Below are 13,027 nucleotides of genomic sequence, written 5' to 3'. Positions count from 1 at the left end.
GTGTGTATATATATATATATATATATATATATATATATATATATATATATATTATATATATATATATATATATATATACATATATATATATATATATATATATATATTATATATATATATATATATATATATATAAAAACTTAAGGTTGTATTTTGGAGTCTGAGTAGATGAGACGTTCACAGAGCATATAAGTAGTGAAAATCTTGAACTCTAAATATATGTTAATCAAAACATAAAAATAAAGGCAGCTTTGTCTACTAAATTCTGCCCTCGACATTTTTTTTTTATAGCTGAAAACGCATGTGTCACATTGTGGCTACTGCACAACCTCTCCCCACAGGTTGAGGAGTTGCCAAGAATATCGCACATATCCCGACGTCGCGGCCTCCCTTGCCTTACCCGGGGGACGCCAGATATCTTCTCGACCCGCCGAACTTGCGGGCCTCCTCGGTTCTTCCCCCGGCGCCATTGCCGCTCCTGTGAGTCCCCAGATGAAATCCCCTGCCTGCCGGCGCCACTGCTACACCCAGGGATGTGCTTTACCCACCCGAAGTTGCTGCCTGTGGGCCTCCCCTGCCTGCCGACACTGCTGCTATACCCAGGGACGTGCTTTACCCACCCGACGTCGCTGCCTGTGGGCCTCCCCTGCCTGCCGACGCCGTTGCTACACCGAGGGATGTGTTTTACCCACCCGACGTCGCTGCCGCGCACGTGGGCCTGCTCGGCCCCCTGACGTCGCTGCCTGTGGGCCTCTTCAAACCCTCGACGCTGCCGTTATTCCTGGGACTCGCTCGGCCTTCCTGACGTCGATGCCACGCCTGTGGACCTGCTCACCTTTTCCAACGCCGCCGCCTGTAGTCCTCCTCGGCCCACCAACACCGCTGCCACGCCTGTGGGCCTCCCCTGCCTGCCGACGCCGCTACCTGTGGGTTTCCTCGACCTGCTGATGCTGCTGCTCACCCGTGGTTCCGCTCTGCCACTGGGACGCCGCTGCCGCGCTGGTGACTTCCCCAGCCCAACCTACGCCGCTGCCACACCTGGGGATCCCCACGGCCCGTCCCACTCCACCACCACACACAATGCAGCTCTCTCCCACAGTCTTGGTCGCCTCAGCATACAGTAGAACCCCCCAGGCTACCACCAGGGGAGGCATCCTGTCAGTCAGCAAAACCAAAGGACTCTACACTCAATGATGCCCCACAACATGTGTCACAAGGACACGGGTTCTCCCCCTGCCTCCAAGATTGTCATCCAATAATTATTCCATAACCATTGTCTTAGGGGGGAGTATTTGTAAGGACAACGCTTTTTCCCTATTTTCATTGAACCCAATCATCAAGTCGCGTTGTTCTTACTTCCGTCCGATAGAGCGTTCCGCGGCCTTTCCGCCGATGTATAACACTTGCAATTCCATTATTTGTACGCCTTAATATATCTAAATGTATGTCTGTAAGAAAACACAAATTTACTGTCTCAGAGTCATTTATGTTCGCGGTGCGAGACTGCGCTACATATCCATCCGCACCTGTCTATGTCAACCCAGTTTTTCTGTAAATAAATCATCAATACCCAGCTACCTGTCTTAATCTCTGGTCCTCACAACGCTTTTTCTATATTTTATTGTATTTCTTTATCAAGCCGCATTGTTCCTATAACCATTCTATAGAGCGTTCCGCGGCCTTTCCGCCAATGTGTAACACATATAATTTCATGATTTGTATGTCTAATCATCTTTAAATGTATGTCTGTATGAAAACACAAATCAACTGTCTCCGAGTCATTTCTGGTCTTGGTCCACACCTGTCTATGTCAACCCAGTTCGTCTGTAGTTAGCAGTACCCAGCTATCTGTCTTACTCTCTGGTCCTCACATCTGGTGACCTCCTAGAGTAGGTGACACAGTGGTTTAGGCCCAGCCAAAGCCTATACTTGGCCCAGCCTTTTAGGGGAGGGTGCAGCATTTTTGGAGTCAAAAAATCGACCAACACAAAAAAATAAGAAATTGGTATCATAAAATTTTTGTACACATTGGCAATAATTCCCCAAAGTTATTTTATTATATGTCAATATTTAAAGGGCTTACGTGCGTGGGGATTTAATTAAATGCCCGGCCTGAGCACGTGGCTGACGCTCCTATTTTACAGCTTTTCTTCCCCGTTTTTCCCGATTTTTTACGATTATTTTTATGTTGTCTTGTATTGTGCTACTTGGCAACTTATGAGAGTGGGTTTCCGCCATTTTCCATGTGACTGCCTCGGGGAAGGAAGTATGGTTCCGTTGATAAAGATAAGTTCATTTGTTTGTGTTGGGTTTGCAATGACACAACGTCCTGGAGACTGGACTTTATTACAGGATACTCGGGAGCCAACTGACTCGCAACAGCGTATACAGAATTGCCAATAACGGATGCATGCTCGGCAGCGCATGGCCGAAGAACATGTCGTACATCCCCCCCTCAAGAATATACTTATACATGGCAAAAATAAAAAGGGGAAAAATACAAAACATATCGTACATCCCCCCCCCAAGAACATTCTTATACATGACAAAAAAATAAAAGGGAAAAATGCCCTTAGATCAATGAGACAAGAGAGGAAACAAAAAATTAAAGCTAACTTCTCGATGCATACACAAAAACGAAATAAAATACATAAATTCTCTGAAAAGAAATATCAATTCCTGATGCAATTGCATACAAAAGGTAATAACATCACTCTACAAAGTCTTTGAGCCACTTGGGTTTACCAGCGGCTCTTCTGGGCCTATCAACGACGTTGGGCTCCTGTGTGGTGCGTGTCCCCTGTTCTGTCGGGGTATGGTTTGCGGAGGACTCGTGCTGGGACATGGGCGTGCCAGAGGGCGGAGCGATGACTCTCAGGTGTCGTCTGTTTCTTTTTGACAGCCTGCCGCTCCCGTTAAGCTTTGACGGTGTACTGACGATGGGGCTTTGTTTCTGTTACTATGCCCGTTCGATCCCATTGCTTGGTAGCTTGGTTTTGTATGCGTACATGGGTACCTAGTTCGATGGGCGGCAGTCTTCTGGTAGTGCCAGGGATGCGCATCGCCTCCTGCGACCTTGCCACTTGTAACTCCCTTCGACGTATCGTCTGCCTCCAATATCTGTCTACTAACAGGTGTCTCCTGGCCGTCGGTAACCGCCCATCGCGCAGCTGGCGACCCGTTGCAAGCTGAGACGGCGACTTGTTAATTTCCCTGAGAGGAGTGTTGATACTGAAGTATCGCCAGGGCCGTTTTGTCCGACTCAAGGCTCCACCCTTTAATGTATTTTTCCCGGAGTAGCCTCTTCGCCGATTTGACAGCTGCTTCTGCCCTGCCGTTAGACTGGGGATACTGGGCCGATGACAGCCGGACCTTGACCCCCCATCTCTTGAAGAAGGCCTCCATCTCCTCGCTGGCCAAGTTCGTGCCTCCCCAACGCGAGAAATATGATCGAAGGTGATTACTGATTTTGTTAGACGTGGCCACCATTCGGGGAAATTAGCCACTTCTAACCAACCTGTTAGTCTATCGGCATACACCATGTATACACTGCCTTCTATCTGGAACATATCTGCTACGACTTGCTGGAAGGGATATTCCGCAGGCGGCGTGTGTATCATTTCTTCAGGAGGCAGTGAGGGGGCATGTTCATCGCATGAAGTACATCGGGCGCGGCAATGCTGAAGGTCCCCTTCTATTCCCGGCCAATAGACCGACTGCCTGGCCCTTCTAAGCATCGAGTCGAGGCCTTGGTGTCCTGCGTGTAGGTTAGCGGCTACCTGGCGGCGTAAATCCTCGGGTATAACCAAGCGAACACATCCTTGGTCCACTGAGTATGTCACCAGATCCTGGTTTGATGGCTAGCCGGTCCCGAACGCTGAAGAAGGGGCGAAGGCAGGCGAGTTCTTGCGACTTCTGTTGGGGCCAGTCGCCCGCTGCAACCCTTGCAAGCAAGAGCTGATATACAGGGTCGTTAGATGCGGCGCTCCTTACGCAGTCTTCATCCAACACGATGATATCCGGTTCCAAGGCGGCCACGGTTGCACATGCCACTGCCACTTGAATGTCGTCCTCCAAATCCACGTCGGAAGCTTCGCGGGGTGCTCGGCATGGTCGGGTACCTTGAAAGAAAATCCGCGGCAGTGTTCCTTTTTCCGGGCAGGTATTTCATGTGGAACTTGAACTGGAGTGTCTTCTCTTTCAGGTTGAATAATCTCGGGTTGATGACGTCCTTAAGGGCTCTGTCACCCAGCAGCTTGACGAGAGGACGGTGGTCCGTGATGATGGTGAGATTAGGACACCCAAGTAGGAACAGCCTGGCCATTCCGCAAGCACCAGGTAACTGCCAGGGCTTCTCCTTCTACGGGGGCATTACCCAGCTTCAGAGGAGGTGAGGTGTCGACTACCACACAGGGCAAGGCGCCAGCCGCCCTTGCAACAAAAGGGGCTGTCAGCTGACTGACAAATACAATACTGCTGAAGGACTACGAACCCGATACCTTCTTTACTCCAATCCGTCATTATCGTCGTAGGGCGTGTTTTGTCGTAATATGCCAAGCCGTCCTTGGCTAATTGACAGATGACGTCCTGTGCCTGCCGGAGTTTGTCACGTAGCTGACTATCCCAGTAAACGTTTTTTCCAGTGGGCTTTCTGAGGAGGTCCCTAAAGGGCTCCATGATGGGCGCCGTTGCAAGGAAGGGCGCTAACTGATTCACGAACCCGAACCACGACCTAATATCCGTGATGGAGGGCTTCTCTGGCATATGGAAGTTACGAATGGCGTCTAGTTGTTCGTCTGCGGGTTTGTATGACTCCCATCCCAGGTAATAACCGACGAAAGTGACCTCTCTCTTGCAGAATTTAAACTTCTCGGGCTTGAGTGTGATACTGCAGAGGCACACGTTGACAGGAATTCATATACATGCCAGAACGCCTCTTCAATGCTGTGATCGTATAGCAAAGTGTCGTCAACGCATTTATGCTTTCTGGTGATGACTTGCAGGGCATCATCAAACCTTTTTGTGTAGGCGTCCGACGCCGAAACAGTGGCCCATGGGTGTTCTACGATAACGGTATCGTCCCATGGAGTGATAAAGGTCGTAAGCGGGCGGCTGTCTTCGTCCAATTCCACTTGATGGAAACCCCAGTGGGCGTCCGCCGTAGTCTTGTACGTATGAATGAGGATGCTTGAAATCATGTCGAAGGGTGCCGGTGTATGATGAGTTTCCCGAAGACAGTGGGCGTTGAGGCGCTGGAAGTCTACTGTGCGGCGAGGTTGACCCGTCTTCTTTGGCGCGACAACGACCATCCTTGCACACCATTCCGTTGCATCCCCCACTGGGACTGGTTCTATCACGCCCTTCCGAACGTCCTCGTCAAGTTGAGCCTTGACCTCCTCTTCCCAATGCTTAGGGATTGTCGCGGGCGTGTGACAGGCATAAGGCACGGCATCAGGCAACAAATGGATGTGGTGCTGCTTGCCCGTCATGACAGGTAACGGTTCCCTGGTTGTATTAAAGGTTGTTGAAGAGAAATGCCGTAATAACCACTCCTCAAGTCTCGGTATATTCTCCTCCACAGGCGGGATGGGTAAGGTGGCTGGCTTCATTGTCTTAGGGGAGTTTAGGCCGTGCGACGTCTTCATTAAGCACATCAGCTGATGCAACGAGATGGTAGGGGTGAGGGAAGTCAGGGGGTACTATTCCCAGCTCCTTACAAGCATTCAGCGATATATAGACGTTCTTGGCCGTCGGCACAAAGTAAACCTCCTGCTTCGTGCGTCGCCCACCTATATCAATGAAGCATGTCGTTGATCCAAGACATCTCACTCGGAGATTAGCTACGTCCCTCAGACCTGCTCGCGCTGCAACTCCAGTGAATTTATTTGCAGTCTTGAGAGAATCGTGGGTCCGGCAACGCAGATCTGTGCTCCTGTGTCTGCTACGACGAGTGTGGATACTGAATTCCCGTTTCTATGGGAAACACAAGCCTTGATCGTGGGGTGGGGGGAGAGGTGCGTGTCTGCAACAATCGCTAAACTCGAGGCAAGCGGCGCTTTCTTCGTATTCCTGCAGCATTTCTGAAAGTGCCCTACCTTTTGGCACCCGTGGCACGTTATACCTCTTGCTGGGGCAACGACGCTCGACCAAAGGGATGGCGCCCCCCACAATTTCCGCAACGCTTCACATTGGAATTGCCGCGCAACACCGCGACGTCTGGCTCTACGTCATCAATGCCTGTGACGTCAGTTTCACTCGAGGCGCCAGCAGACCCCCTCTCACTGATAGCGACGCGTGGGATACTTTCGACATCTTGGCGTGCAGCTTCGAAAGTGCAGCACAGTGCCTGAAGGGCATCTACACTCTTAAATGTCTCACATGTCTGAAAAACATGCCTCTTTAATACAGGGTCACTGAGGCCTACCATTATTTTCCGCAACAGCATGTACTCTATTAAACACTCCCCGCATTTGGGACACTCAAAATCACAGTCGGTGGCCTTCTGAGCACACCTCGAAAAATAGTCGCTCACTAATTCCTCGCGCCTTGTGCGAGGGCAAAGAATTCAGACCACTGAACTGCCTGATTCGACGACCGCAACACAATATTCCCGATGGCGTCCAGAGCCGCGTCTGGGGCGAGGGCATTCCATTTGGCATCTGAATACCGAGCGTCCAGTGCACGTTGCAACGCCGGTACACAGTTGAGCCTAATGTGCATGACAACATCCTGCGGCGGGAACTTGTTAAGGTGAATCCAATACGTCATCGAACGTCTCCAGGATCTGAACGCTGCCGAAGACATTACCGCCTCACACTTCTCAGGGGCAGCAGAGACAGGAACTTTACCGGCACGTGCTCCTGAACCGGGAAGGGCATCCTGAAGGGAACGGATGGCACGCTGCTGGTCTGCAAATAACGTCTGTGCTTGCATGACGGCCTGTGACAAGGCCCTTGGCATTGCAGGTGAGGCACGCCTCGGCGTGGCCTGGGGTGGTCGACGTATCTGGGGCATGGTTGGTCCTTATCCTACTCACTGCGCCATGTTGGGTTTGCAATGACACAACGTCCTGGAGACTGGACTTTATTACAGGATACTCGGGAGCCAACTGACTCGCAACAGCGTATACAGAATTGCCAATAACGGATGCATGCTCGGCAGCGCATGGCCGAAGAACATATCGTACAGTTTGTTTGCCATTTTTCATTGGTTTACACTGGTATAATGCCTCATCTCAGTAAAAAAACAGCAAGTGCGTAGTGAACAAGTGAAGAAAAGACACGGTGAGTTAATTAAGCAACTAACAGAAGTTTTAAAAACAAAGAAAAGTGATGAAAATAATGATAGAAGTGAAGCAGAGCGGAAGTCTGTTATTGTCGTGGTAGAACAGCATCAGCAGACGACACAGACAATCCACGCCCTTAACACCTGTTGCTACTGCAAGTACTGGTATTTCTAATAGTACTTCAGGATGGTCTAGTGCAATTAAGAGAAAAAGATTGTTTCGAGAAGCATTTACTAATGAAACAGAAAGGAGTACTGGTAGTGATATATATATATATATATACATATATATATATATATATATATATATATATATATATATATATATATATGGAATGAAGTGGTCACAGCAATTTTTTTCTCCCTTAGGTACGTGGCACACAAGAGGGCACTGCTCAACCTTAGGATGTGGTCTTGTTGTAGAGGCTAATACAGGACTTATGCTTGATTATCAAGTGTTGTCAAAAGTATGCAACGCCTGTAAAGTCATGGATACAAAGATGAAGAAAGGGGTGATTAGTGAGGCTCAACATAAGAAATGGTCTGCCAAACATGAATCTGAATGCCTAAAAAATTTCACCCAGACTTCTGGAACTATGGAGAGTGAGGAAGCTATACTAATGTGAAGCAGAAGTGAAAGAAAGGGACTGAGGTATACAACATTTATTGGAGATGGGGACAGTAGTGCCCACAAAGCCCTCATTGGTCTCAACAATAATCAGGGCCCTTATGGTAAGAAGTTCCCAGTAATAAAGGTAGAATGTAAAATTCATGTGAAAAAAAGGATGAAAACTGCACTTACAAAGGTGAGGGAAGAGTATGTTGTTATGGGAAAAACAAAGGCAGGTAAACCTAAGTGCACTTAACCTTGGAATTAAAAACTCACAGATGAAGTCATTACCCATTTGCAATTCTATTATGGTCAAGCAATCACGAGGCATGTTGGTGACACAGTAGAGAACATGCAAGATGACATCCTTGCAACATTACAGAATTTGACGTCGACTGATGAAAACCCAAGACATGACTTATGTTCTGCTAGCTGGTGTTTTTGAAGTGAGAGACCATTAAAGACCCAACTAAGAAGCCAGATCACAGCAAGATGAAGCTGAAACTGACTCTTGATGAGCAAGAGTACAAGGAGGTGGAGTCAGTGTATCATCAGCTGTCAGCAGAACGACTACTTTCAAGGTGTCTGAAGGGGAAAACCCAGAACCCCAATGAGAGCCTTCACAGCAGAATCTGGATAATGTGCCCCAAAGTAAAGAGTGCTAGTAAAGTAGTTCTGGACTTTGCAGTGGCTCAAGCCTGTCTAATCCATAATAGAGGCTATGGAGAAGGAAATCTTTGTGAGGCACTGGGCATGTCTGGGAACCTACTGAATATCTTCAGGAATTGGGATAAAATACATGAAAAGATCATAATCTCCAAGCCAAAGAGGAGCAGAAAACAGTTAGCAGACCCAAATTACTCATGGGGAGCCTTCTAGATAAGCCCTTCACAGGGATACTGGTAAATACGAAACCCAGGCTTATGACGCACGATCTCAACAATGTCCCAGTGGTGATGTTGTATGACCAGTAAAGACTCTCAAATCAATGTTCTCAATTCAGTAATATGTTCATGGTGAAGCCAAGGCCAGTTAATCACACAGTTTATTTAGTAACACTGACACAGAATGTGATATGACACCAGTACAGAAATGATAAACTTTGATGCGCGTTTTCTCAAAACTATGTTTTTTTAGCTTTAATTTGTTATAACTCAACTATTTCTTGTTAGAATTCAGTGCACAAGGTCTCATGTTGAAGGGGACACTTTGGGGAAGTATATGACTTATGGATAATGTCCTGTGATACTTAAAATTTTCATGGGAGGATTTTATGATAAAAAAGGGGGGGAAAATATGATTTTCGAAAATATTCATAATGGCATTAATATTTACAGGAGAGAATTTTCTATGGGTCAAAAGCTTTTTTGTTATGTGAAATATCAGACAAATAAATATGGGTCATCTCTTCCTCAGGATATCTTCAAGGAAACCTTTAAAAAAAAAAAAAAATTGATTTTACATTTTGAAAATTTGTAAAAAATAAAATTATAATTGTATTGGCATAAAATTCACTGTGAGCAATGTCTGTGGTGTTCTTCATAACCTGTGCAAATTTCAGAAGGAAATTCCAATAATAAAAGATTTTCAGTACAAAACTGCACCCTCCCCTTAACGAATTAATTACTGCTGCTCACCTTCAGGGAACCTTTAGTGGACACAATATGGCACCAAAGTTTAGGTCTCTGAAAGCTCCATCCCAAGGATGACACTGACGCCATCAACGGACCCATCACGGCACAGCTTCCAAGCTTGTTTTGGCATTTTTCAAGGACTGGTAGCTGGGTGCTGGTCAGCCAACACAAAATCAGGCGGCTGTCCAGAAACATCCATCTGATGTCGCAGCCTCCTTTTGCCTCAACTGGGGGACACCAGATATATTCTTGATCCCCTGAATCTGTGGGCCTCCTCGGTTCTTCCTTCCCCTGCCACTATTACCGCACCTTCATGTCCCCAGGCAATCTCCCGACGCCGCACCCAGGGTCCTGCTTTACCCACCCGATGTCACTGCCGCATATGTGTGCCTGCTCGGCCCCCCCCCCCAAAAAATAACGCTGCCTGTGGGCTTCCTCAACCACCCCCCCCCCCCCGCCCCCGCCCCCGATGCTGCCATCACTCCTGGGGCTCGCTTGGCCTGCCCGACATTGCTGTCACATCTGTGGACCTGCTCACCCTTCCGACGCCGCCTGTAGCCCTCCTTGGCTCAGCGACACCACTGTCACACCTGTGGGCCTCCTTCGCCTGCCGATGCTGCTACCTGTGGGCTTCCTCGACCTGCTGAAGCCCTTGCCTCACTTGTGGTTCTGCGCTGCCTGCCGGACACCACTGCCGTGCTGGGGACTTCATCAGCCCAACTTACAGCGCCGCCACACCTGGGGGTCCCCACAGCCTGTCCCACGCCGCCACCACACACAATGCAGTCCCTTCTGCAGGTTTTATGGTTGACCCTCAAGTTTTTCCCCGACCGAGTGAGAAACCCCCCCAGGCAACTGCCAGCCAGCAACGCCAAAGGACTCTACATTCAGTAACGCTCCACAACAAGTGTCACAAGGACACGGGGTCGCCTCCTGCCTCCAAGATATTTTTCACCCAATCATTATTCCATAATCATTGCCTTGTGGGGGGGGGGGGGAAGTATTTGTAAGGACAACGCTTTTTCTATTTTTTCATTGTTTCATTATCAAGCCGTGTTGTTCCTTTAACCATTCTATAGACCGTTCTGCAGCCTTTCCGCCGATGTATAGCACATGTAATTTCATTATTGGTATGTTTTATTATCTTTAAATGTATGTCTGTAAGAAAACACTAAACTACTGTCTCATCGGGATGGACGGGAACCTGAAAGTATGATTTTAAGAGATCAATTTTGGAGAAGCTCTTGGCTCTGTATAGAGGCCTGGTGAGGTCCTGCATGTTCGGTAGGGGATAACTATTGGGCATGGTGACGAGGTTCAGGCGATGGTAGTCACCACAGTGATTGTGTTTCTTCACAGCCAAAAATGCACATATATTTTGGTGTAAAGGAAACATATTCATATGATATGTACATTGGTGGAAAGGCCATGAATCACTCTGCATTTTAGCATATAACAAGAAAAGGACATATACAGAGATGAAAAGGTATTTACGAGGAAGGGCGGACATTCGGTGCGACTATCGTCCTTACAAGGTCATCTTTTAGAAATTTATTTCCAAAAATTGAAATTTTAAAAGACGCAATTCCAGAGCTTTAATATATATATGTAACAGCAACATAAATTTATAAAAAGTTCACAGAAGATGCTCTGCAAGATGGACACTTGACTAGTAATGGTGTAAAGACCTTCTTTACCCACTAATCACGATCTTGTATTTCATCTAGATTGTAAAGACCTGTGTTAAGACCTTCTTTACTCAGTAATCACTATCTTGTATCTCATCTAGCTAAGCAGCAAGAATCACATGTATATGTTTGCATTGAGAATTTCCTGACCTTTCCGCCAATATATAATTCATCAATGTATGCCCATTATGTTTTTTGTTATTGTCATTTTATTAACTGCTAAGAAACACAAATTCTCTGTCTGTGTGCAGGTTAGAAGACTTGGGGGTCAGGCACTCCATTTCCGTCCGCACACTGCTATGTATATCGCGTGGCCAGGTAATAAATCAGCAGTACTCGGTTCTGTCGCATTGTGACCTCATAATGGCCTCTACTACTAAATTTTATGAATTTAATAGTTTATTCATCTATTATATCAAGAATAACAGCTAATAACCTGAGGAATACATAGTCAAGTGCAGTGTGATCAACAAATGACTATTTTGAATAAAACAAAGAGCTTGTTAACACATCTAATTTGATAATGATATTGAGATGATACGTATATATTTCTTTATTATCAATTGCTAATTATATATGTATACATATATAAAGCTATATAGAAGAGTAAAAATTATTGTAAATAATTTTTGCACAGATATTCTGCTGCCTTTTGTGTAGCGCTATGCATAGCTCTCCACCCAGCCACCAGGTGCGCTGTAATGCTAAAATTAATATGGCATCCTGTTGACAAACAACAAAGTGACAATGCTCAATGGATTGTTCTGTATATACCCTCTGGTTCAATCGTGTGGAGATAAATTTGTTCCTTACAGTGACTAAAGGATGAGAGAAAGATGAAAGATGCTGGTGACAAATTAAATATTAATCAGTTCTCATCTGCACATCTATGAATGATACTGTAATAACGGTGGCTCAAGGTGGCGAGGGTAATGATAAAGCTGCTAAAACGTTGGTTTTAATGGAAGTCGTCTAGCTACATCTGGCATGCCCAAGTGAGGCTATCTCTCCCTAGTCCTGCTGGGTCACAGCAACCCACAATTCATCAGTGGAACAGCAGAGCTGTTGGCTGACCAGCACCCAGCTACCAGTCCTTGAAAAATGCCAAAACAAGCTTGGAAGCTGTGCCGTGATGGGTCCGTTGATGGCGTCAGTGTCATCCTTGGGATGGAGCTTTCAGAGACCTAAACTTTGGTGCCATATTGTGTCCACTAAAGGTTCCCTGAAGGTGAGCAGCAGTAATTAATCCGTTAAGGGGAGGGTGCAGTTTTGTACTGAAAATCTTTTATTATTGGAATTTCCTTCTGAAATTTGCACAGGTTATGAAAAACACCACAGACATTGCTCACAGTGAATTTTATGCCAATACAATTATAATTTTATTTTTTACAAATTTTCAAAATGTAAAATCAATTTTTTTTTATTTTTAAAAGGTTTCCTTGAAGATATCCTAAGGAAGAGATGACCCACATTTATTTGTCTGATATTTCACATAACAAAAAAGCTTTTGACCCATAGAAAATTCTCTCCTGTAAATATTAATGCCATTATGAATATTTTCGAAAATCATATTTTTCCCCCCTTTTTTATCATAAAATCCTCCCATGAAAATTTTAAGTATCACAGGACATTATCCATAAGTCATATACTTCCCCAAAGTGTCCCCTTCAACATGAGACCTTGTGCACTGAATTCTAACAAGAAATAGTTGAGTTATAACAAATTAAAGCTAAAAAAACATAGTTTTGAGAAAACGCGCATCAAAGTTTATCATTTCTGTACTGGTGCCATATCACATTCTGTGTCAGTGT

The 13,027-nt window shown here is 46.1% G+C and overlaps 1 protein-coding gene across 1 annotated transcript in view; it reads right to left on the bottom strand.

The window, feature by feature from the left end:
- The window catches only part of LOC135210923 (DNA primase large subunit-like), a 290,700-nt gene that overhangs the window by 263,097 nt on the left and 14,576 nt on the right, over positions 1–13,027 (bottom strand). The gene's annotated exons all lie outside the window — the stretch shown is intronic.

The sequence above is a fragment of the Macrobrachium nipponense genome, chromosome 4, assembly GCF_015104395.2.
Source record: "Macrobrachium nipponense isolate FS-2020 chromosome 4, ASM1510439v2, whole genome shotgun sequence".
NCBI lineage: Eukaryota > Metazoa > Arthropoda > Malacostraca > Decapoda > Palaemonidae > Macrobrachium > Macrobrachium nipponense.
This window is presented reverse-complemented; position numbering and strand designations above follow the sequence as displayed.